General features: G+C 47.4%; 1 protein-coding gene and 1 non-coding gene across 2 annotated transcripts in view; one reads left to right on the top strand and one right to left on the bottom strand.

Moving 5' to 3' along the window:
• EEF2K (eukaryotic elongation factor 2 kinase) overlaps positions 1-14,260 on the bottom strand; it is a 72,406-nt gene extending 58,146 nt beyond the window's left edge. The window contains exon 1 of the mRNA XM_049904361.1: positions 13,799-14,260. The gene's annotated coding sequence lies outside the window, so the exon portion shown is untranslated. The remainder of the gene's footprint in view (positions 1-13,798) is intronic.
• A 7,475-nt stretch (positions 14,261-21,735) lies between these two features.
• On the top strand, positions 21,736-21,817 carry TRNAL-UAG (transfer RNA leucine (anticodon UAG)). Its single transcript has one exon. It is a non-coding gene; the product is annotated as a tRNA-Leu (tRNA).
• Positions 21,818-24,747: the final 2,930 nt, after the last annotated feature.

The following is a 24,747-nucleotide window of genomic DNA, read 5'->3' as shown; positions in this document are numbered from 1 at the left end:
GGAAAAGAAAGGAGGTGCAGATAAACAGCTGTAACCCTACCCAGCATATCTGTTTTATGGCTTTTGAACTGTCATAAATTTGTTCTTAAAGCCGCTGTGGCAGTACATGTTAACTGTTCCCCAAGGGCTGTTCTCCTCCTTATCCCTTAATAAAAGAACCATGGGTTTTGGGCTAAACACATGACCACACAGAATAAAGTCTACATTTCCCAGACACCTTTGCAGCTAAGTGTGTCCACGTGAGCAAGGAATATAAGCAGAAGTGGTGTGTGCAATTTTAGGGAAAGGTTTTAGGGAACGAAGGGGGTGTGTCCTTCTGCTCTTCCTCCTTCCTGCTGGTCGGAATGCAGGTGTGATCACTGGAGCCCCAGCAGCTATGATAGGCCATGAGGTGAAAGCCATGTGCTAAGGATGACAGAGCCACAGATAGAGCATGGGTCTCTTACATCTTGGGGCACCATAATAGTGCTAGACTGCAATCTCCAGGCTTCAATTCTAAACATGTCCAATCTACTGTAATTTTTTTTTTCCTTACTAATTGTTAATCCTACCCGGTCCAGTAGCTCTTTCTCTCCCATATCACAAAAAAATTGCATCTCTTATGACAGGTTGATGTCCAGAGAGGGTCAGCCTGGGAAAACAGTGGCCTCAACCCAGAGTCCGAACTTGGCCAAAATCCAGCCATTAAGGCCAGGTACTTGGGGGATGGTGGATGCCCCCAGACATACAAGGACCCTTCATCAGGCCCTAACTCAGTTCCACAATGCCTGTTTGACCCCAGCCAGGGCACCAGCTCCTAGGAACATCCACCTAGTAACTGCACTTCCCTCAGCCCACCAAAGGGTCTGCTCCCGTGGGCAGGAGGGCCTGAGACCAGGAGCGGAACTCCAGCCCCCGAGACATCAGGCTTCCCTGGAAGGTTCCCTCTGTCCTCACTCAGGCATCCACAATTTCCCCTCCTGGTCCCTGACACGCCCTGGGGAAATATTTCTGAGAGGTAGCTGAGTGGAGTTCTGAGTCAGGCGACTGGAGTTCATGCCCCAGCTCTGCCTCTTACCAGCTATGACTTAAGCTCTTACGCCTCTGCTTCCTCATGATAAACCAGGCTGCATAACTATACCCACCTCATTCAGGTGACAGTGCAGGCAAAGAGTAAACAGCTAGAAATTGTAACTAGTATTATCACCATAATTCTTATTATCACAAATAAAAGGGGCTGAGCCTTGGGTCCCAGCCAGACTGGTGACATGGATGTCTGGTTAGGAGCAAAGCCAAGCTTTTTCAGGGGTCTTCAGGGAACACGTTATTTTAAGCTCTCGCCCCGTGAACCAATGCTCTCACTGGGTCTTGCTATAAAAGGCTTGTCTGGCTGCCGCTGTGGCAGGAAACTATGCTTGCAATACCCAGACCTAGGCCTGCAGGCTAAGTCACAGTGGCTGTGAGCCCTACTTGGGGCCCCGGCCTCACCCCGGGAGCCGCCCTCCTGCCGTAGAAACAGGCTGGAATCTCCTTGCTCCCAACTCTCTGGAGCCAGCATCCCAGAGTCCACATGGCTGGTCAGTGCACACACTAGCATATGCCCAGCATGGCAGAACCCACCTAGTCCTAGACTGCAACCACAGTGGACATGGTCGCTTTCATCAGCCTCCTTGCCTGACACACCTGCTTCTCCCCGACTCCCAGGGCATGGGGCTGAAGCAAGGATCCACCCTCAGGCATCGGTATCGTGTCACATGACCAGGGTCTATACCAATCACAGCATTTGAGTACCCGGTCACAGTGATTTGTTCAGAGATGGGCATGTGACCAAGTCAAACCAATCTGGTCCAGTCCCCGGTAAGCATGGAGCTTTAGCTTGAGTTATGGGAAGAGATGGTCAGGTTTTCCCGCCTGTGTAGCACAATCAGTTAAGCGCTCAACTACTAACAGAAAGGCTGGCAGCTGGAACCCACCCAGAGGCATCTTAGAAGAAAGGCCTGGTGATGTTTCCAAGAGGTCACACCCTTGAAAACCCCGTGGAGCACAGTCCTACTCTGCACACGTGGGGTCACTGTGAATTGAAGTCAACTCAATAGCAGTAGGGTTTTTTTGTAAATTGAGAGGATTCAGACTGGAGCTGAGGCTACCAGAGAAAAAAGCGGGCATGTGGTAGAGAGAAGAACAAGAAATGCAAAGAAAAATGAATAGTGATGACATCATTCAAGCCTCTGAATCCAAATGTACCTAAAGCCAAAATATTGCTCCACCATGAATTGTATGACACAACAAACCCTCTCCTTTTGGGGGGAATGGAGTGGCTTAACCGGTAACAGATAAGCTTTCTATCGCATCCAACCTGAAAAGTTCAAAACCCAGCCAGGACTTAGGACCACTGTATTATTATTGTAAGCTGCCTTCAAGTCAGCCCTCAGCTCAGCCACTCCATGTAAAATGGATCGGACTCTTATGTTTCATAGGGTTTTCACTGGCTGATTTTTTGGAAGTAGATTGCCAGGCCTTTCTTCCTAGTCCAGAAACTTCACTGAAGCCTGTTTAGCATCATAGCAACACACAGGCCTCCAGTGACAGAGGGCTGGTAGCTGCACTTGAGGTACATTGGCTGGGGATCAAACCCAAGTCTCCCACATGGGAGGCAAGAATTGTACCATTGAACCACGACTGCCCCCAGGGCCACTATATAGTTTTGATATATGATTTTAAAAACACTTTTATTAAAGCACACGGTTAAAAATAATATCCTTCCCTACTAGGGCCTAGGATCGATGTTTATGCCTTCCATTTCATTTTTGACGATTTCCAATTTTCCAAGATTCATACTTCGTACATCCCAGGTTTCGATTAGTAATGGATGTTTGCAGCTGTTTCTTCTCATTTTGAGTCGTGTCACATCAGCAAATGAAGGTCTCAAAAGCTTGACTCCAACCACGTCATTAAGGCCGACTCTACTTTCAGGAGGCAGCTCCTCCCCAGTCGTATTTTGAGGGCCTTCCAACCCGAGGGGCTCATCTTCCGGCACTACATCAGACAACGTCCCGCTGCTATTCATAAGGTTTTCACTGGGTAATTCTTCTCAGAAGTAGAGCGCCGGGTCCTTCTTCCTAGTCTGCTTTAGTCTGGAAGTTCAGCTGAAACCTGTACGCCACGGGTGATGCTGCTGGTATTTGAATGCCGGTGGCATAGCTTCCAGCATCACAGCAACACGCAAGTCCCCACTGTACAAAACAGGGCATCAGGATTGGAGGAAGACTCATTAACAACCTGCGTTATGCAGATGACACAACCTTGCTTGCTGAAAGTGAAGAGGACTTGAAGCACTTACTAATGAAGATCAAAGACCACAGCCTTCAATGGATTACAGGTCAACAGAAGGAAAACAAAAGTCCTCACAACTAGATCAATTAACATCATGATAAATGTAGAAAAGACTGATGCTGTCAAGGATTTCGTTTTACTTGGATTCACAATCAACACCCACAGAAGCAGCAGTCAAGAAATCAAAAGATGCATTGCGTTGGGCAAATCTGCTGCAAAAGACCTCTTTAAAGTGTCGAAAAGCTAAGATGTCACCTTGAAGACTAAGGTGCGCCTGACCCAAGCCATGGTGTTTTCGATTGCCTCAAATGCATACAAAAGCTGGACGATGAATAAGGAAGACTGAAGAAGAATTAACACCTTTGAATTGTGGTATTGGCAAAGAATATTGAATATACCACAGACTGCCAAAAGAACGAACAAATCTGTCTTGGAACAAGTACAACCAGAGCGTTCCTGAGAAGCAAGGATGGCGAGACTACATCTCACATACTTTGGACATGTTATCAGGAGGGATCTGTCCTTGGAGAAAGACATAATGCTTGCTAAAATAGAGGGTCGGTGAAAAAGAGGAAGATCCTCAATGAGATGGACTGACACAGTGGCTGCAATAATGGGCTCAAGCATAACAACAACTGTGAAGATGGGTCAGGACTAGGCAGTGTTTCGTTCTGTTGTATATAGGGCCGTTATGAGTCAGAACCGACTTGACAGTACCTAACAACAACCACAACTACTAGTGCCACTGTGTATGACCATACAAGTTGTGTACTGCTCAACTCTAGTGAACAACCTTTACAACTGTACATGGGCAGCCCTGCTTCCCACCCTCCAAGATGCAACCACTTCCAACTATTCTACATGTTACTTCTGGTAGATAGCTCCGTGTCTCTAAATAGTATGCTTTTCCAGCTTTTTCTTAATTTATCAATTTTGGTCCTTATCTATTGATTTCCTGGTATGATAAATGAGGCTTTAGCTCTGCTTCCCTTCAAGGTTTCCCCTCCCCACCCACCCTCAGATGAGTAGGTCTTCTGGTTCCTCCCGATACCATGGCAAGAACTCTCTCTCTTATTCCACCAACTGGAAGCAGCTATGGGTTTCTCACAGTTTAATGTGAGTTCACCTCAGAGAAGGAGAGAAGGGAAGATATGGCTTTTGTGTTGCAAGTAGGTGATAAGACAGCAGAAGAGACCTTTGCTCCAAAAAACCCACTGCAGTAGAGATAACCCTATATGACAAAGTAGAACTGCCCTACAGGGTTTCCAAGGCTGTTATCTTTATGGAAGCAGACTGCCACACTTTTCTCCCACAGAGCAGCTGGTGGGTTTGAACCACGGACCTTTTGGTTAGCAGTCGAGCACTTAACCACTGAACCACCGGGGCTCCTGTACTGAGCTCCTACCGAGCTCAAAAAGGCATAATCTTTACTGAAATAGACAAGTAACACATGTGGAGGGTCACTGTGCACCAGGCGCCATGCTAAGCACTTGACATGGACTCTCATTTGACAATGACCAGAGCTGCTGGGCCCAGGATAAAGGACTGCCCGCTCTGACGGGGGCCCCCTAGGGGTGGGAGACTGAATAGAGCAAGGCTGCACTGGGCAGCACCTGGTTTGTTCCAAGGCTATCTTCAGCCCTAGCCTGTCTAGAGATGATGTGCCTGGCCTGATGTGTTGATAAGGCATGTTGGTAGGGACTTCTGGCCTCCAGAACCATAAGACCAAAACCAAACCCGTTGCCACAGAGTCGATTTCGACTCATAGCGGCCCTATAGCGACCATGCCAACAGTAAATTTCTGTTCTCAAAAATGCAGAACAAAATTCTAACTCACAGAAAAAGACTAGACTTGCTGGTCTGAGAGAAACTGGAGAAATCCTGAGAGTACAGCCCCCAGACACCCTTTTAACTCAGTACTGAAGTCACTCCTGAGGTTCACTCTTCACCACAGATTAGACAGGCCCATAAAACAAAATAAGACTCAATGGGCACACTAGCCCAGGGGCAAGGACGAGATGGCAGGAGGGGACAGGAAAGCTGATAATGGGGGGAACCCAAGGTCGAGAAGGGGAGAGTATTGACATGTCAGGGGGCTGGCAACCAATGTCACTAAACTCTATGTGTATTGTTCAATGAGAAACTAATTTGCTCTGTAAACCTTCAACTAAAGCACAATAAAAAGTAAATTTCTGTTCTCATCAGTCACCCCATTTGTGGTACCTGGTTTCGGCAGATACCACCTAATCCCATCATAGTGGCTGAGAGCTTGTGCTCTGCAGCATGAGGCTGCACCATGAGGAGCCGGGACCCTGCCCTCAGTAAATGACTCCATGGGGCCAGGCTGTGACCCCTCAAGTCTTATCTCCCACAATGCCTGGCACTGACCAAGCACTCAACAAGTGCTAATCAAATACCTTTCTAGTCTGTGTTCTGTTTATTTACTTGGGGGAGGCGGTAACAAGCATGTAGCCTTAGGAGTCACAGCCCTGGTAGTGCAGTGGTTAAGTGCTTGGCTGCTAACCAAAAGGTCAGCGGTTCAAATACACCAGCTGCTCTGCAGAGGAAAGCTGTGGTTATCTGCTTCCGTAAAGATTACAGCCTTGGAAAACCTACAGGGCAGTTCTACTCTATCCTATAGGATTGCTCTGAGTTGGAATCGATTCAATGGCAATGACTATGGACTAAGTCAAGCATGAAGCTAACAGTGCACTCAAGTCAGGGTCTTATTAATGTTGTACTGCCAGCACGTAGTAGGTGCTCAGTAAATATTTATTTAAACTACTGAGGGAAATAATACCGTTTATGTCAGAATACTAAAACATAAGGACTGATTTACAGATGTCCACACCAATCTCTCTTCCCCCCATCTCATGTCTCCTACTGTCCAGGCCCTAGAGCCAGTCACCATTCATGACCAAGCTCCCCACCTCCTAGTTCTTGTACCCACAGGTCTTTCTGCCTGGGATGCCTTTCCCACTCACTGGAAAACCCCTTTGCTCCTTTCAAAATCCAGCTCAAATTTCTACCTCCTTCAGAAAGCCCTTTCTGGGTAGTTTCCTCATCTGTAAAATGGGAACAGCAAACAGTACCAAGTACCTACCCCAAGTGTTGTTTGGAGGATTCAATGAGATCAGGCATATAGCGCCCAGCAAAGAACTGGCACTCAAAAGTACCAGCTGCTATTATGCTCTGACCACCCCAAAACTCATTTACCTCCTTCTAGGGTCTCCACAGGCATTTCCATTATACCCAGAGGCCGAACAATTTAAATAGTGGGTAGAATAACGGCCTCTCCAAAGATGTCCACATCCCAACCTCTGGAACCTCAGAATATGTTATCTCACATGGGCTTAACAGATGGGATTAAATTCAATATCCTGAGATGGGGAGATTATTCTGGATTATCCTGCTAGACTCTATGTAATCACAAGGGTTCTTAAAAGAGGGAAGCAGGAGGGTCAGCAGGAGCTGTAGTCAGACAGAGATTTGAATATGTTATGCTGCTGACTTTGAGAATGGAGGAAGGGGCCACCAGCCAAGAAACACAGGCAGCCTCTTGAAGCTGGAAAAGGCAAGGAAGCAGGTTCTTCCCTAGAGTCTCCAGAAGGTACACAGCCCTGCTGACATCTTGATTTTAAGATTTAAGACCTCCAGACCTCCAGGTGTCACCTCCTTCAGGAAGCCTTCCCTGAACCCTAACTGTTTTAATGCACTAAGTTTGTGATAATTTGTTATGGCAACAATGGGAAACTGATACAGTTTAGAGGACTGGCAACTGTTCTTCAATGGCAGTTTTGCCCCCTGCAGGGAACACTGGACAATGTCTAGAGACATTTTTATTGTCACAACTGGAGGAGGGGCAATGAGTAAAGGCCAGGGATGCCACTAAACATCTACAATGTACAAGACGGACCGCCGCAATAAAGAACTATCTGATCAAATTGTCTAGAACTGACTGTAGTTGAGAAACCCTGCCCTAGAATGACTCTGGTGGAATTCCAAGGAGCCCTTCCCAATCCTCTCCTTCTCTTTAAAAACAAATCTCTGTGCATGCCATAAAGGTCTGGAGAAATCAGCTTATTGACTGATGCAAGCAGCAACCCCCTGCTGAACTCAGGGAGATAAGTCAACATTTGCTCTGCTAAAGGCTTGTAAAAATATCCCTGCAGTACACTGTGCTCCGTTCACATAAAGCCGTCATTATGGAAGGGCTATTTTATTGTTTTAGAGGTTTGAAGAATACATCTTAGAATATGAAGCGCAATATATTGTGATGGTAGCTTTGATCAAGAAGATGAACAAGAGGGCTGGAATCGTCATGTTTAATTACCTGCTGGACATCCTTCTCATGTACCCGGTACAGCCTGTACTCCTGGTGGGCCAGACCAGGCATACAGCATGCCTCTTTTGTCACCAGGAACTCTGTTTACACAGCCTTCTCGGTGGCCAGACCATGTGAGCTTCCCAAAAAAAGGGGTCCTGTCTTATTCCTCTCTGAATTCCAGCCCAGAGCACAATGCCTGGCACACGCTAGGATCTCCATAAATGTGTGTTGCAGGAACGCACGAGTAACTGGAGAAAAGTCGGCAATTTTTGCTGAATGAGAGATACTCTTGGCATGGGAGAGGAGAAGGACTACTGGGTTGTAATGACAAAAAAAAAAAAAAAATGACAAAGCAGCTGGGAATTAGTCTGACCAGACACCTGAGACGGTGAGTGGGAAAGTCAGGATCACAGAAGGTCTAAAAAACATCAAGACCAACAAGGATCTGGCCAAACAAGGCTTTGGGGATGAAGGCGTGTGGGTATAAGTCCCAGCTCTGCCACTGTTAGCTGTGTGACCTTGGATAATTTACTTAACCTCTCTGAACTTCAACTTCCTCAGCTATAATATTTGCTCAATCAACAGAGCACAGAGGAGTGAGCAAGGTGGAAAAGAGTGAGCAAGGTGGCCAGGGGCCAGAAAAAGCCACTGTTGCAGACAGCCAGCTCTCCACCAAGCATTTATGCTCCCTGCCCAGCCAGGTACTACATTTCCCAGCACCCACTGCACCTAGGTGGGGCCATGGGACAGTGTCTGAGTCAATGGAAAGTAGACAGGAGTAACTTGTGCCACTTCTAGACCCATTCCCATGGCCCATTTTCTAATACCTAGTCAGTCCTGGAGTTGGAATCTACTTGTTGATAATGGGTTTGGTTTTTTTTAAGTCAGCCCTGAAGAGATTCCTAGCATCTCAGTGTCACTGAAGGAGTCGAGTCCCTGGGTACACAAACAGTTAAGCACCCAACTACTAACCATAAACCCAAAACCCCAGTGCCATCGAGTCGATTCCGACTCATAGCGACCCTATAGGACAGAGTAGGGTTGGCAATTCAAACCTACCTAGAGGCACCTCAGAAGAAAGTTCTCGTGATCTGCTTCCGAATGGTCACAGCCTTGAAAGCCTATGGTGGGCAGTTCTGCTCTGCAACAAATGGGTCTCCATGAGTTGGAATTGACAGCGCAACTGGTTTGGTTTTTTTGTTTGTTTGGTTTTGGTTTTCAGTGTCACTTACAAACTACTTGCTACATAACTCTTCTCAGCTCCCTGGAGGATGTGGGCCCTCCGTCCCCCTCTGGGCTTCTGGACATACTGTGCCTTGGTCTGGCATACTCCCTAACCTGCCCTCACTACCAATCTGTCTTAGTTATCTAATGCTGTTATAACAGAAGTACTACAAATGGGTGGCTTTAATAAACAGAAATTTATTTTCTCATAGTTTAGGAGGCTAGAAGTCTGAATTCCGGATGCCAGCTCTACGGGAAGGCTTTCTGTCTTTGTCGGCTCTTGGGGACAATCCGTGTCCTCTTTGACCTTCTGCTCCTGGGTGAGGTACATGTGGCTTGGCATCTTTCTTCCCCCATCTCTGCTTCTCTCGCTTGCTTATCTAATCTCTTTTACATCTCAAAAGAGACTGACTCAAGACTTACCCTAGACTAATCCTGCCTCCTTAACAGAACAAAGACAACCGATTAGGATTATAACCACAGGCAGAGAGGATAGGATTTACAACACATACTTCGAGGGGACACAATTCAATCATGATACTCCCCCCTGGCCAAATCCTCTGCTCATCCTGTGGGTTTCAGCTTAGATGTCACCTCCTCCAGGAAGCCACCCAGGGCCCTAGGAAAAGAGGTAGGCACTATTAGCTTCATTCTACAGATGAAAAAAAACTGAAGAACAGAGAAGTTAAGTGACTTGCCCCAAATCACACAGCAAAAAGTGGGGAGTTGAGTTTGAAGCCAGTGCAGGCTGAATCCAGGGCTTTTCCTCTGTCACTACATCCTAAACTAGTGATTCTCAAAGTGTGGTCCCCAAACCAGCAACAGCCGCATCACCTGGGAACTTGTTAGAAACACCAATTCAGACCTCCTGAATCAGAAACTCTGGGGGTCAGCTAAGCGATCCGTGTTTAAACAAGCCCCCTAGGGGATTCTGATGTATACCTAAGTTTGAGAACCACTGGCTGAGAGAAATTTTTTGCAGTTTGGCCACCAGCTTTTCACTGCTCCCTATGCATAGAGTCCTTCCCAGCTCTGGAAAGCTTCACAGTTAAAGAACTGAACACTTCAGTCTCTGACTTCCTAGCCATTTGAAATGTTTCTCTGGAATGTTCCACAGCCCTGGGACTTTTGAGGCGGGAGGCCTAGGTCTGTCATCTTCTGCCTCATTGTCAGCGTGTTGGTGCCCATCAGTCTTGGCTACAAGAGTCTGATGCAGCAACACTAAGCTGGTTTTATCCCAGGTGTGGACATCGTCGTCAACACAACCACCTTCTTCTAGTCATGTTTTCAGTTCACTTGGGTAACAGTCTGCAGCTTTTTTGTCCACAGAACCAACCTAATCTCTCCCTACACAAAATCTTTTTTTAAAAAAATAATCAGCTATTACTTCGAATAGAGACTTCTCAGTGTTGACTTGGCCCCTAAATTTTTCTGCTCCAACTCTAAGAATTGGACCAGAAATAGTGAATCCCGGAGAATGATCTTGACCAAACCATTGATGTGATGAATTGAATTGTGTCCCCCTAAAATGTGTGCCACCTTGGCTAGGCCATGACTCCCAGTATTGTGTGATTGTCCACCATTTTGTCACCTGATGTGATTTTCCCACATGTTGTAAATCCTACCTCTATGATGTTAATAAGGCAGGATTAGAGGCAGTTATGTGAATGAGGCAGGACTCAATCTACAAGACTAGGTTGTGTCTTGAATTAATCTCTTGAGATATAAAAGAGAGAACAGAGCAGAAAGACAGAAGGACCTCATGCCACCAAGAATGATGAGCCAGGAGGGGAGTATGTGCTTTGGACCCTAGGTCTCTGCACTGAGAAGCTCCCAGACCAGGGGAAGAATGATGACAAAGACCTTCCCCTGGGGCCAACAGAAACTTCCCCTGGAGCTGGCATCCTGAATTTGGGCTTCTAGCCTCCTAGACTGTGAGAGAATAAATTTCTCTTTGTTAAAGCCATCCACTTGTGGTATTTCTGTTACAGCAGCACTAGATAACTAAGACAATTGGTAAAGAGCTGAATTCAAGTTTCTGCTATGGACCCCCAGCTTTCTTCCCCACGATTCCCAGCATTTTGACAACCAGAAGCCAACTCTACAGGCAGAAGCCTGGACAAGGCATCTTTACAGAATCTGACCTGTGCAAGACAAAAGGTTCAAAGGCATCCTTCCCCAGTAAAACAACCTAGCCAGATCACCCAAGGGAAAGGCTACAGCCAGCAAACACCACACACCCACAGACCTTTCAAAGAGCTTACTGAAGCGCCATTCTCAAAGACAGCCAAGAATCACCAGATATTTGAGAAGGTACCTCACATGAAAGGCACACCAATACAACCCAAGAGAAGAAAGCAACTCGGAACAAGCTGAGAATATGCAAGAAAACTTAAAAACAAACAAAAATATTGGTATCCTTGGACAGAGAAGATCTCATCCATGAAGTAAGAACAAGATACTATTTTTCAAACAACACAAAAGAGCACTTGGAAATTAATTATATCTTTTTACATGGAAGATAAAGTTGAGAACTTCCTAGGAAGTAGATCAAAAAAGAAAAAGAGAATAGAAAATAGGAGATAAAAGCTAAGACTACCAGAGGACCCCTCTAGGGGTCTACCATCTAAGTATCAGTAAAGAACAGAGGAAGTAGAGGGGAGGAAATTTGTTTTCAAAAAATCTAGAACATTTCTCAGAACTGAAGGACAAGCCTTTCCAGTCAGAAAGGGCCCAAGTTTCCAGCACAACACATAGAGACAGACCCACACCCAGAATCATTGCCCTGAAATTTCACAACACTGGGACATGGAGAAGATCCTAGAAGCTTCCAGAAGGAATGAATCAGTTTCATGCAAAGGTTTAAGAAACTACACATCAGTTCTTTATTCCCACTTCCTTAGGGTAGTCTCTAATATGGAGACCTCTGACCAGGGGAGTTTGGTGTTTCCCATTCTTGAAATAATTCAGCACATTTCATTTTTCGCTTTTTCTTGACAATAAAACCTTCTATTTGCAAGTTGATCTATCCATAGTTACATGCTATAGAAAATTTATAATAAATAAATAAATAACCCTTTGCCATCAAGTCGATTCTGACTCATAGCAACCCTATAGGACACAGAAGAACTACCCCCATAAGGTTTCCAAGGTGGTCATCACATCTTTCTCCTGCATTGGCTTGTGGGTTCCCACTGCCAACCTTTTGGTTAGCAGCCAAACACTTGACCACTGCACCAACTATCTGCTGTAAGAACTGCTATAACAAACTCCACTGGCTTCAACCTAATAAAGGTGATTTCTTGAATCCATGTATTCAAAATGATTTATTGCATTTGTTGAACTAGCAAATGAACAAATAAATGAATGTCAGGTGCTGTGGAGCCCTGGTGGCACAGTGGTTAAGAGCTCGGCTGCTAACCAAAAGCTTGGCAGTTCGAAGCCACCGGCCACTCCTTGGAAACCCTGTGGGACAGTTCTTCTCTGTCCTATAGGGTCACTGTAAGTCAGAATCACTCAAAGGCAACTTTTTGAATTTTTTTAGTGGAGACTACTGAGAAGGAAGACACCAGCATATCTACTTCTCGAAACCTACTTCCCCAAGCCCTAACCCTTTCCATTGGCATCCTCCTTGAGTCAGCTCAAACATCGCCCCCTCCAGGAAGCCTTCCCTACACACACACACACACACGCACGCACGCACGCACGCACGCACACACGGCATTATCAGTTCTCAGCTCCCAATTGCTTGCTCAGTATTCTCGTACTTAGTCCATCTTGCCTGCTGGAGTCTGCTGTTTACACTGCTGTCCCTTAAAGGGAGCTTCTAGGGATCTGGGGACCACTCTGGCCTCAGTTTCCTCCTCTGTAAAATCAGAGGTGGATTATGTTACTCAATTCCCCCTGACTCTATAGCCTGTTCAGGAGTATCTACTATTATATGTCTCCCTAAGGTCATAGCCTTCACACACTGTGTGCCAAGCACTATTCTAAGCACCTAACATATATTAACTCACTTCCAACAACAGGAAGAGGTAGGTGGTGATGCTGCACCCATTTTATAGATAAAGAAACCAAGGGCCAGTGAGGTTAAGCAACTTATCTAAGGTCACACAATCGGTAAGTCAGAATTCAAACCCCGAACTCCAGCCATTTCCGGCCCTTGGGTGTTTCTCTCCTGTTTTCCTGGCTAAGTGGACCCAAGGCAGGAAGGGCCCACGACTCAGAAGTGAGCCTCCTAGAGAGAGTACCCCGCGACAGATCTCGCCCCCCTACACACACACCCCTCAGTGCAACTCTTCTGTAGCACTCGGGGGGCAGCTGGGCTGGTTCCCAGCCATCCTCCGCGCCAGGGCTGGCGGGTCTAGGTCGGGACTTACCCGGGAGGCCCCCGCCCCGGCGCGGCCGCTCACGCAGATCAAAGCCCAGCCCCTTGGCGCACATGTCAGCCACGCCTGCCAACACCCAAACACCCAAAGCCAACAATGCCGCAAGGGCGCGTCTACACTGTCCTCGAGCCTCCGCGAATTCGGGTCGACGCAGGCCTCTGGTTCAGGGGACACGATGGGGGCTCTGACTCAGGGCCCAGGAGGAATATGGAAGGCAGCGCTGCGCCCACCCTCCGCGGGCCCCAGCGGCATCCCAGGCCCCTGAGCTGCCTCCTGCAGCCAGAACGACGTCCATCGTGCCAAGAGCCTTCCTAGTCACGGAGATCGCCGTTCATCTGCAGGACTTCCCCATTTTACAGAAGCAAACACTGAGCCCAGAGAGTTGAGCACCCCGAGGAGAGTCGGCCCCACACTCCCCTCCCGCGCCGCCCCCGGCCGGCTCCCAAACTCCAGACCCGCCGCGCTCCGGGCGGGGCTGCACGCGGCGGCCGACCTGCAGCCCGGGGCCTGGCCCCCGGTCCAGCCGGGCGTCGCGGCCCGCACCTACCTCCCTCGGGTGCAAAGGCGCGGCAGCCGCTGCACGCAGCCACGAGGAGCCAGAGGAGTTGGCAGAGGCTCGCGGCCGGGCGCTCCAGGGTGCAGGACGGGCGGGCCCCCCGAGCGTGCCGGGGAGCGGCGAGCTGGGCGGGCGGGCCGGCGCTCCGGGGAGGCAGCGGGGGCCGCGCCGGGTGGATGCCTGGACCCCGGGGCGCGGGGGCCGCTGCAACGATCCCGGGGCGTGGGGGGCGCGCGGGGCCGCTGCGACTATCCGGGCGGCGCGGGTCAAGGGCGCGAGAGCAGGCGACAGCGAGCGGGGCTGGAGCAGCGGCAGCGACCGGTGCGCGGACGTCGATCCGAGCAGGAGCCGAGCGGAGCGGGGCAGGAGTGGGCGGCCGGGCCGGGCGGAGCTGGGGCCAGGGCTGCGCTGGGGCCGGGGCAGGAGTGGGCGGCCGGGCCGGGCGGAGCTGGGGCCGGGGCTGCGCTGGGGCCGGGCAGGAGTGGGCGGCGGGGCGGGGCTGCGGCCGGCTGCTCGCACGTGGCCGCCCCCCGGTGGCCGTCCTCGGTGCTGCAGCCCGCGCGCAGTTCCCTGGGCTTCGGCGCTCCTCCGTGACCCGGGCGCAGTCCTAGGCGCTGCGTCCCTGGCCCCTCCGCCGGCTCGACACGCGGTCTGGGCACCCTCCCAAGTGGGTGATTCAAGAAGGAGGGCCCAACCGTCTAGTCGGATAGGAAGATGGAAAACAAATGACCCAGTAATCATTACTCCACACCGTTACAAACTGTGGGTATGCTATGAGTGAAGTGTAGGGGGCCGTGGGAGATTGTGAAGAAAGACAAACCCGCTTATTCCGGGGTCCAGGGAGGCTTCTCTGAGGAAGTGACGTTTGAACTGAGCTCTGCAAGAGGAGTAGGTGTCGCTTCTAGAAACTTCACGAAGACAGGTGTCCTCCAGGGTCTCAGCAGGGAGACGTGGAGCAGGTCACACTTCCTTATTGCTTGGTCCTTAATCATCTCCCTCACCGTCGCACAAAATGTTCTGACTTTATTGAAGAGTTTGGGCAACAGAGAGGAGTTAAACCAGGAAACCAAACGCATTGCTGTTGAGTCAATTCTGACTCAGAGCGACCCTATAGAACGGGATAGAACTGCCCCACAGAGTTTACAGAGAGCGCCTGGGGGATTCGAACTTGCCAACCTTTATGGTTAGCAGCCACAGCACTTTACCAGTACTCCAGCAGGATTTCCCGATTAAACACAGGAGAGATAAAAATAAGGTGCACCTCAACACGACTGTTCCCAAGAAAGAAAACAGTCAATCTCCTCAGGGAGAACTCCTCACAGGCACACAGCAGTTCAAAGCCTAACCCCTCTGTCCTGAAGCCAACTCCTTCTCTCAAGTGGAGAATGATCTCTTTTGCAAACTCTGAAGGGCAAATCGCCACCTCTGTTAGAAAACTGTTCCGGCCCACAGGAACTTCGCCTCCCCCCTTCTCTCCAGCAGAGTAATTCATGGGACTTAATAGCCCACAGAATGCAAAGGACACCATCAAGAAAGTGAAAAGACAATCCAGAAAATGGGAGAAAATGTTTGCATAGCATGTATTGGATAAAGAGCTTGTATCTAAAATACATAAAGAACCCTTACAAATCAATGATAAAAAGACAAATAACCCAATAGAAAAATGGGCAAAGGATCTAAATGGACATTTTTCCAAAGAAGATACAATATACGAATGGCCAACAGGCACATGACAAGGTGCTCAATAGCATTAGCCATCACAGAAATGCATATCGAAACCACAATGAGATAGCATTTCACACTGAGGGCCATTATGGAGCCCTGGTGGTGTAGTGGTTAAGAACTGCCTTGCTAAACATAAAGGAAGGCTTTTAAGTCCCACCAGTTGCTCCTTGGAAACCCTTCGGGGCAGTTCTACTTTGCCCTATGTGCTCATTATGAGTCAGACTGAATGACAATGGATTTTAGTTTACTTTTTTTTTTTTTTTTTTAAAGAATGCATTAAACCCTGCTGGAAACCCTGGTGGCTAGTGCTTAAGAGCTCAGGCTGCTAACCAAAAGGTCCACAGTTTGGATCCACCAGGCGCTCCTTGGAAACTATGGGGCAGTTCTACCCTGTCCTATAGGGTCACTATGAGTTGGTATTGACTCAATGGCAATGAGTTTTATAATCAAATAGAAGAACTGACACCTTTGAATTATGGCATTAGAGAAGTGTACTGAACATACCATGAACTGCCAAAAAAGCAAACACATCTGTCTTGGAAGAAGTGCAGCCAGAATGCCCCTTAGAAGCAGGGATGTGTCTCACGTACTTTGGATACCTTATCGGGAGGGACCAGTCCCCTGGAAAAGAACATTGTGCTTGGTAGAGAGTCAGTGAAAAAAGAGGAAGACTGTCAACGAGGTGGATTGACATAGTGGCTGCAACAATGGGCTCAAGCATAGCAACAATTGTGAGGCTGGCACAGGACGGGGCAGTGTTTCACTCCATTGTACGCAGAGTCACTATGAGTCAGAGCCAACTTAACAGCACCTAACAAAACATCATCAAATAGATAATGACAAATGTTGTCAAAGATTTAAAGAAATTGGAACCCTCACACATGGCTGGGGGAATGTAAAATTGAGCAGCTGTTGTGGAAATCAGTTTGGCAGTTCCTTAAAATGTTGAACATGAAATTACCATATGATCCAACAATTTTACTCCTTAGTATATACCCGAAAGAAATGAAAACATATAGCCACACGAAAACTTGTACATAAATGTTTATAGTAGCATTATTTATGATAGCAAAAAAAAAAAAAAAAAGGAAACAATCCAAATATCCAAAAACTGATGGATGGATAAACAAATTGTGGTATATGCATATAATGGAATATTATCCTACTGTAAACAGAATGAAGTTCTTTGCAACCAATGTCATGAAACAATTTGTGTATAAATTTTTGAATGGGAAACTAATAGGCTCTGTAAACTTTCATAAAGAACAATAAAACGTTTTTTTAAAAAAAAGAATTAAGTTCTGATACAAGCTACAACATGGATGAACCTTGAAAACATCACGCTAAGTGAAAGAAGCCAGACACAAAAAATGGGTGATTCCATTCTTATACAGAATAGGTACATCTATAGAGACAGAAAGAAGATTAGTAGTTCCTAGGGCTGAGGAAGGGAGGCTGGGGGTAATGTGGAGTGACTGCTAATGGATATAGGTTTCTTTTGGGGGTGATGAAATATTCTGGAATTGATTGTGGTGATGGTTGCACAAGTCTGTGAATATATCAAAAGCCATCGAATTACACACCTTAAATGGATGAATTGTGTGGTCTGTGTGTTGTATCACAAAAAAGTTGTTTAAAAAAATTAACCTACAGGAGCACATTTATCAAAGCCTGAGTTTTTCTGACACAAATAAAACCATAGCTGGGAAAACCAAAGACCCAAGGTTGCAATTGGTCCAGGGGACTGGCGGACCACATGAACCACAGCCTACACAACCCTGAGACCAGAAGAGCTAGATGGTGCCCAGCTACCACTATGACTGCTCTGACTGGAATGGCAACAGAGGGTCCTGGACAGAGCAGGAGAAAACTGTAGAATGAAAAATCAAATTCACAAGGCAGACCAGACTTACTGGTCTGACAGAGACTAGAGGAACCCTGGAGAATAAGGCCCTAAGACACCCTTCTGACCTGGAACTGAAGCCATTCCCAGAGACCACCCCTCAACCAAGCCATAGACGGGCCCATATAATAAACAATAACACCTGAGAGGAACGTGTTCCTTAGAACGAGATGAAAAAGGCAACATTTGCACTGCACGAGGGCAAAGATGAGAAGACAGGAAGGGGTGGCAATTCAGGATCAAAGTAAACACAGAACTGAGGTTGGAAATGAGAGGAGCGCTGGCACGTTGTGCGGAACAAAACTAAATCATGGAGCACTTTATGTACAAACTATCAAACGGGAAACTAACTTTCTCTGTAAACTTTCACTTAATGCACAATAAAAAATTAAGCAAATAAATAAAACCATGGCTGGGGTGGGTGGGAATGGGTTTCAGGGCAAACTTGGGCCTGCAAGTTCTGGTGCTTTCTAAAGTTTCTTTAAGATTTCTCCAAGAGGAAGACAGAGCCTCTCATTTTTTCTGGTCTCCCAAATTTAACTATTAGATCTTTCTTACACACACACACACACACACACACACACACACAAACACCCCTCGAGAAAATAATTCTCAGCAAAGCACAGCACAAATCCATCTCCAAGAAGCTTTATCAGGCTGCGTAGATTCGGCTATGCTGCCAAAATGACCACCACCACCATTTCAATGGCTCCACACAATAAATGTTCACTTCTCACTCATGGGAAGTCTACTGCAGGTGGAGTGTCCTCAGCTCAGTGACCCAACGCTCTACACTGCTTCAGTCTCTCCAGGGTGCCCAGCAAAAGATATGACGGAATAGTGCTCAGGTTCTGAAATACTTTTGCCCAGTCATGGTTGCCTGCCTATTGCCAACTTCAAAGAGGCTGGGGTAATCCTCACACAGGCTAGCTAGTCTGCCACTGGAAGGAACAATCCCTAAGCATTATCTACTTGGGTTCCCTGTCCACAGTTGGCATAGGGTGTATGTTTTTAAGCAGCAGCATGACAGTCCCCCTTGGCTCAACCTCAGTCTTTCAGAAGGTCCTGGACCTACGGGCCATGAGAGATGAGGCCCATCACAAAGCTACCTGGACTGGACCACCTGTAGCTACAGACAGCTCTGAATTCACCACTCTTCTGTCTTTTGGTGCAAATGGTTAATGTGCTTGGCCAGTCTTAAAAGCTGGAGGTTCAAGTCCACCCAGAGGCACCTTGGAAGAAAAGTCTGGAGGTCTACCTCTGGAAAATTAGCCATTGAAAACTGTGTGGAGGTTTGGGGACTATGGCTTAAGGGGACTTCTAAGTCAATTGGCATAATAAACTCTATTATGAAAACATTCTGCATCCCACTTTGAAGTGTGGCATCTGGGGTCTTAAATGCTAACAAGAGGCCATCTAAGATGCATCAGTTGGTCTCAACCCACCTGGATCAAAGGAGAATGAAGAACACCAAGGTCACACAATAACTATGAGCCCGAGACAGAAAGGGCCACGTGAACTAGAGACTTACATCATCCTGAGACCAGAAGAACTAGATGGTGCCCGGCCACAGCCAATGACTGCCCTGACAGGGAACACAACAGAGAACCCCTGAGGGAGCAGGAGAACAGTGGGATGCAGACCTCAAATTCTCATAAAAAGACCAGACTTAATGGTCTGACTGAGACTAGAAGAATCCCGGCCTTCATGGTCCCCAGACCTTCTGTTGGCCCAGGACAGGAACCATTCCCGAAGACTACTCATCAGACATGGAAGGGACTGGACAATGGGCTGGAGAGAGATGCTGATGAAGAGTGAGCTACTTGTATCAGGTGGACACTTGAGACTGTATTGGCATCTCCTGTCTGGAGGGGAGATGGGAGGGTAGAGAGGGTTAGAAACTGGCAAAATGGTCATGAAAGGAGAGACTGGAAGAAGGGAGCGGGCTGACTCATTAGGGGGAGAGTAAATGGGAGTATGTAGTAAGGTGCATATAAGTTTATATTGTGAGAGACTGACTTGATTTGTAAACTTTCACTTAAAGCACAATAAAAATTATTAAAAAAAAACAACCCTGTGGAGCACTGTTCTACTCTGACACACATGGGGTGGCCACAAAACAGAACCAACTCGCCAGCAGCTATTTTTCTTTTTTTTTCTATCCTTTAGATTTTTTTTAGATACTGCTGTAACTTCCCTGCCCTGGGCAAAGCAAACCCCAGGATTTGACGGGATATGTTTGGGCCTCTAGTATCATTTGACTATATATTTGCATAGGAAAAGCTCTGGAAGGACACAGCCTGTTTGCATTGCTCAGCTCTGAGCTGTGGGATTCCATTGTGAAGGAAGAGAATTTCCCTTTTAACCTTTTATACATGCGATTTGACTTCTTTTCTAATTTACCACTTTTTTTATGCATTACATTTCAAATTTATTTTTAAGAAAATGAAAAAAGAAAACACCTTCATGTATTAGAACGTCGACAGAGTTTAACTGGGTGGAGAAATTAAAGGCGAGCTTATTTTCTTTTTTGTGCTTTTCTTTATTTGCTTGAATTTCCACAAAGAGCACGTATGCCTCTTGCAAAAGTTATTTTTAAATGTCGCTAAGAAGAAAAAACAAACAAACCTAAATAGAGCCCGGTTGTTCCTGTTTCCGTGGCCTCCCCACCCTTAGCCAGGCTGTGGCTGGGCTTTGCATAGGGGCGGCCCTTGCCGCTCACTCATGGAGACCTAAATCACCAAGAGCGGAGTCTGCAGGACTGTGGGAGGCCGGCAGAGACAAATGCTTCATGGAGCAGATGAGCTAATGTCCTTGTTTCTGCTGGATGTGTGTTCTGTTGGAGAAGCTCTCTGGCACCAGGGTCCCACGAAGCTCCACAAACAACTCTTCCCCGAAGACCTACCTGCTTGTTGCCTCATCAGGCCTGCCCAAAAAAAAACCACTCATTGCCGTTGAGGCCATTGCAACTCAGAGTGACTCTACAGGACACAGTAGAACTGCCCCACAGAGTTTCCAAGGCTGTCATCTTTACCGGGGCAGACTGCCACATCTTTCTCCCACCGAGCAGCGGGTGATTCCAACCACCCACCTCTCGGTTAGCAGCCGAGCCTTAACCATTGGACCACCAGGGCTTCTTTTCAGGCCTACTAGGTTGCCGATGGAGCCCTGGTGGTGCAGTGGTTAAGAGTTTGGCTGCTAACTAAAAGGTCGGAAGTGTGAATCCACTAGCTGCGCCTTGGGAACCCTATGGAGCAGTTGGACTTGACGACAATGGGTTTTGGTTTTAGGTGCCTGATAGATGTTCACTGGAATTAAATTATCAGAGTGAGTGAGAGAGGGAGAAGAATTGAGGGGCTGCTAGCAAATGGTTCAACTGCTGGAGAAGGTTTTGAGGAACTGGGGGGTTGTTATTAGTTATCGTGGAGTCAGTGCTGACTCCTGGAGACCCATGCGTGCAGAGTAGAACTGCTCCGTAGGGCTTTCAAGGCTGTGACATTTGGAAGAGGATTGCCAGGCCTGTCTTCAGAGGTGCCTCTGGGTGGGTTCAAGCCGCCAAACTTTGGCTAGTAGTGGAAAATGTTGGACGAAAATATACTATGTTTTGCTCTGTGCACCTCTCTATTTTTCTGAAAGGCACTTCAATAGTCCACATAGTAGAATACCGAGTCTTAGGACCCTGGGAATGCTGGTTCTGGGTGGAACACCTGAGATAAGTTATTTTAGCCTCCCTGAGTGTCAGTTTCCCCCTCTGTAAAGTGGGGATAATAGTTATGATGGGGGAGCCCACACATGCAAATAACCTTTAACAGCCTTCAATGATTTTCTTCCCTGGACCCGCGATTCTCATATCGTTGGAGCAGAGGCCAGGCCATGGAGCCACCCAGGGCTACAGAAGCCACTTGGGGTGGGGATAAAGGGTCCGCAGGATGGGGACAGGGCCCTGCTCAGTGCACACCGTGGTTCCCCACCAGATTCCCAGTCCCGGCAGAGAAAAGCGGCAGCGCGGCACCGCCCCCAGGTGGCCACAGTCGGTACCACGCCCATGGAAAATGAAAATTCAAACCCAAACCCACATGTGTGGATTGAATATTAATTCTTAACAGGTTGGGAATTCTCCTTTTTTTAATCCTGCGTTTGGGCTATAGTTATTGCTGCTGGAGTTGTGTACGGTGCCAGGCGCGGGAGGTGCCAGGCCGATATTGGGCATGCGCAAATTCATGGAGGCGGGACTTACCAAGCACAAGGAGTCCGCGTCATTACACTAATATAGTCTGAGAGAAACTCACTGTGACTGGAAGGTAGCGTGGCCGAGTGGTCTAAGGCGCTGGATTTAGGCTCCAGTCATTTCGATGGCGTGGGTTCGAATCCCACCGCTGCCACAATCTTTATGTTGTCGCGTTTCCGTCCTTAAATACTTAAACTGGTTTGTGTCGTCTTCTCCAACTCCTTCTTCCCTTTTTCTCCTTTTTGACGCTCTGTTTTTTTAACGGAGGAGAAGAAGAAATGCAGCCCAGATCCTCAATCGATTTACCACACAAACCTCTTTAACCTACGGAAGCCTCTGGGACGCCTTGCAAAATTCCCAGCCAGCTGCCTGTATCTTTAACTCTTGGAGGCTTGAGGCTACAGGGACCAGGCATCCTTGCCTCCCAATGACAAAGGTCAAGATCTCAGTTAGGGAGGGTTCCTTTCTGGCCTGCTCTGTGCCTTTGGAGGGCTCTGGCTGAGATCCACAAACTTCTGTTAGTAGAAAGGGTGTCAGGTGACTCTGTGGAGGGGTCAGGTCCCACGTTGTAGTGTCACAGTGTCTCAACTTTATTAATTAATTAATTAATTCAACAACTATTTATTAACGGACCTGGTTTTGCAGGGGTTAAGAGCTCTGCTGCTAACCAAAAGGTCGACAATTCAAATCCACTAGCCTCCTTGGAGCAGTTCTCCTCTGTCCCGTAGGGTCGGTAAGAGTCGAAATCGACTCCACGGCAACGGGTTTACGTGCTACTGCTGAGGCTACAGTAGTGAGCAAGGCAACATGTCGGCTCACGGAGCTTACAGAGATTAGGATTTCATTAATTAACAGCTAGGATGAGTGTTATGAGGTGCAGAATATTAACTTAGGCAAAGGGAGCGACGAAGTGACATTTAGCTGGGACCTAGAGTTGCCGGATTAGGCAAGTGAAGGGGGGGGGGCAGTTCCAGGAAGACAGAACAGCTTGTGGAAAACCCTACAGGAAAGTGAGAGCCTGGTGAGTCTAAGGAACTATGAAAGCAATTTAGGGCAGCTGGACGTAGAGTAGAAGCGGACGAATGGCAAGAGATGAGGCTGAAGAGGCAGAGGCTAGATAGTAAAAAAAAAAAAAAAAAAGATTGTAGGGGGCTATTAATGTCAAGTCAAGGGTTTGAACTTAATCCTGAGGGCAGTGGAAACTATTGAAAGGTCATAAAATGGATAGCCATGTGTTCAAATTTAGCATTTGAAAAGTTCCCTCTGGCAGCACAGGACAGACTGTCCCGTTCAAAGCATACTGCAGTTGTCTAAGTGAAAGGACAGTGGCTTGTGCCATAGTGGTAGCAGTGTGGAGGCCAGAGGGTAGGTAAGAGACATTTTGGAGATGGAACTTACATGAACTTGCCCAGAAAAAGAGCACAGTGAGCAGTGGTGCTAAGACAGAATATAACCTTAAGGGGAGGACAATGGGAGGGCAGCCAGAGAAAGGTGACCAGAGACTAGGTCCAAAGTGGGTGTGGTGTCACAGAAGCCAAGGAGAGTGTTTCAGGGAGGAAGTAGCCAATTATGTTAAATACTACTAAAAGGCTTGGCTACATAAAGACAGAAAAATATCCATTTGATTTATGATTTATGGATAAGGAGGTCATTGATAACCTCAATGAAAGCCATTTTGGAATGGGCTGAAGAGTGAATTCGAAGAGAAGAAATGGAAACATGAGTGTGGACAACTCATCAAGAAGTTTGATTTTGAAGAAGGGGAGAGAGATGATAGTGGAAGGGGTATGTGGAGTCAAGGGAGCATATTGTTAACATGAGGGAGGCTTGAAGTTTTAGATGCCTGGCAAGGGGTCTACAATTGGGGATAGCTTCTGTACCCACAACAGAAGGCGCATCAGTTTGCTTCGATGGTCCTTTCTGATTGGCTATGTCACTTTAGGCTGCCCAAGGTGATGACTGTTTTCTGCATTCATGATGCTTCTGCTCGGTGTCTCCATGTAACCTAGAACCTCATACTTGACCTCTCAGAGCTTCATGGAGTTCTGGGCAGCCATGCTATCTGGGCAGCCTCTAAAATTCTCACAGGGATTCAATTTGTCTTTTGGGTGAAGGTCTCCACGCCCTTCCCATTGGACAGAGAGACACTTGTGAGGAAGGAAGATTTCTTGGCACAGTGATCAATGGTGCCCCATATCCAGCATTTAGACATTCCACTTTCAGAGCCTCAGAGAAGAGATGACTTGGAGGACTACAGAAAAGAAAGGTTGTGTCTTAGCTTCTGAGTTTCAAAAACTGAGATTAGGCAGTAGACAAAAATCTGGAAGATTGTGTGATCAGCGAGGAGGGGAATAAGTATAGATGCAAGTGTGTTACTGAGAAAAAAAGGAGACCAAGAACTGCTAGCCCCAAATAACCCAAGGTTTGTGGTTCTGAGAGAATGAGGTGGGACCTAGAGTTCACCCTAAGCCCTGGCATGATTTGGGTGCAGAAGGAGAAATCACCACGAATTGTGTTTAGGCCAGTGGGCAGCTCCTCCAATGTACCCCCCACCTCCGAGCAGAGAAGTAGCCCCCGCTCTCCTCCCTCCTTTGAAGTTAGACACAACCCATTTCCTCATTTATAAAATGGGAATGATAAATCCATTCTGAAGGGTGGCCATAAGAAAATAAGATCACATAGATGAAAGGACTTTCAAACTGTCAAGCATTAAACAGACATTAAAGATTATTACTGATCTTTTAAAAATCATATACATATGCAACCCAGCAGAGGAGCATACATCTTTTTTTAGCCCCTTTAAAACTGTCTTCCTTCATTCAACAGAAGCGAACACACCCTGCAGTGGCCACTTCCAGTCACTCCCCTCCACCAGAGTTTCTTTAGGCTTGGGATGGTTTTCTTCTGTATCAGGATCAATGGTTGGCTTGGCCAGAAACACGTGTGCATACTGTAACATGTGCATGGTTGTATTTACATACTGATATCTTTTTTTTTTTCTTAGTGCCCACCACCAATACCAAGATGACAGGGAGACGCTGTTTCTGTGGACAGCGGGGTTGGATTGAGTTTTGCGGCCCTAAG

Source organism: Elephas maximus, chromosome 12, assembly GCF_024166365.1.
Source record: "Elephas maximus indicus isolate mEleMax1 chromosome 12, mEleMax1 primary haplotype, whole genome shotgun sequence".
Lineage (NCBI taxonomy): Eukaryota > Metazoa > Chordata > Mammalia > Proboscidea > Elephantidae > Elephas > Elephas maximus.
Note: the sequence above shows the minus strand (reverse complement) of the source record. Positions and strands in the feature narration are given on the sequence as shown.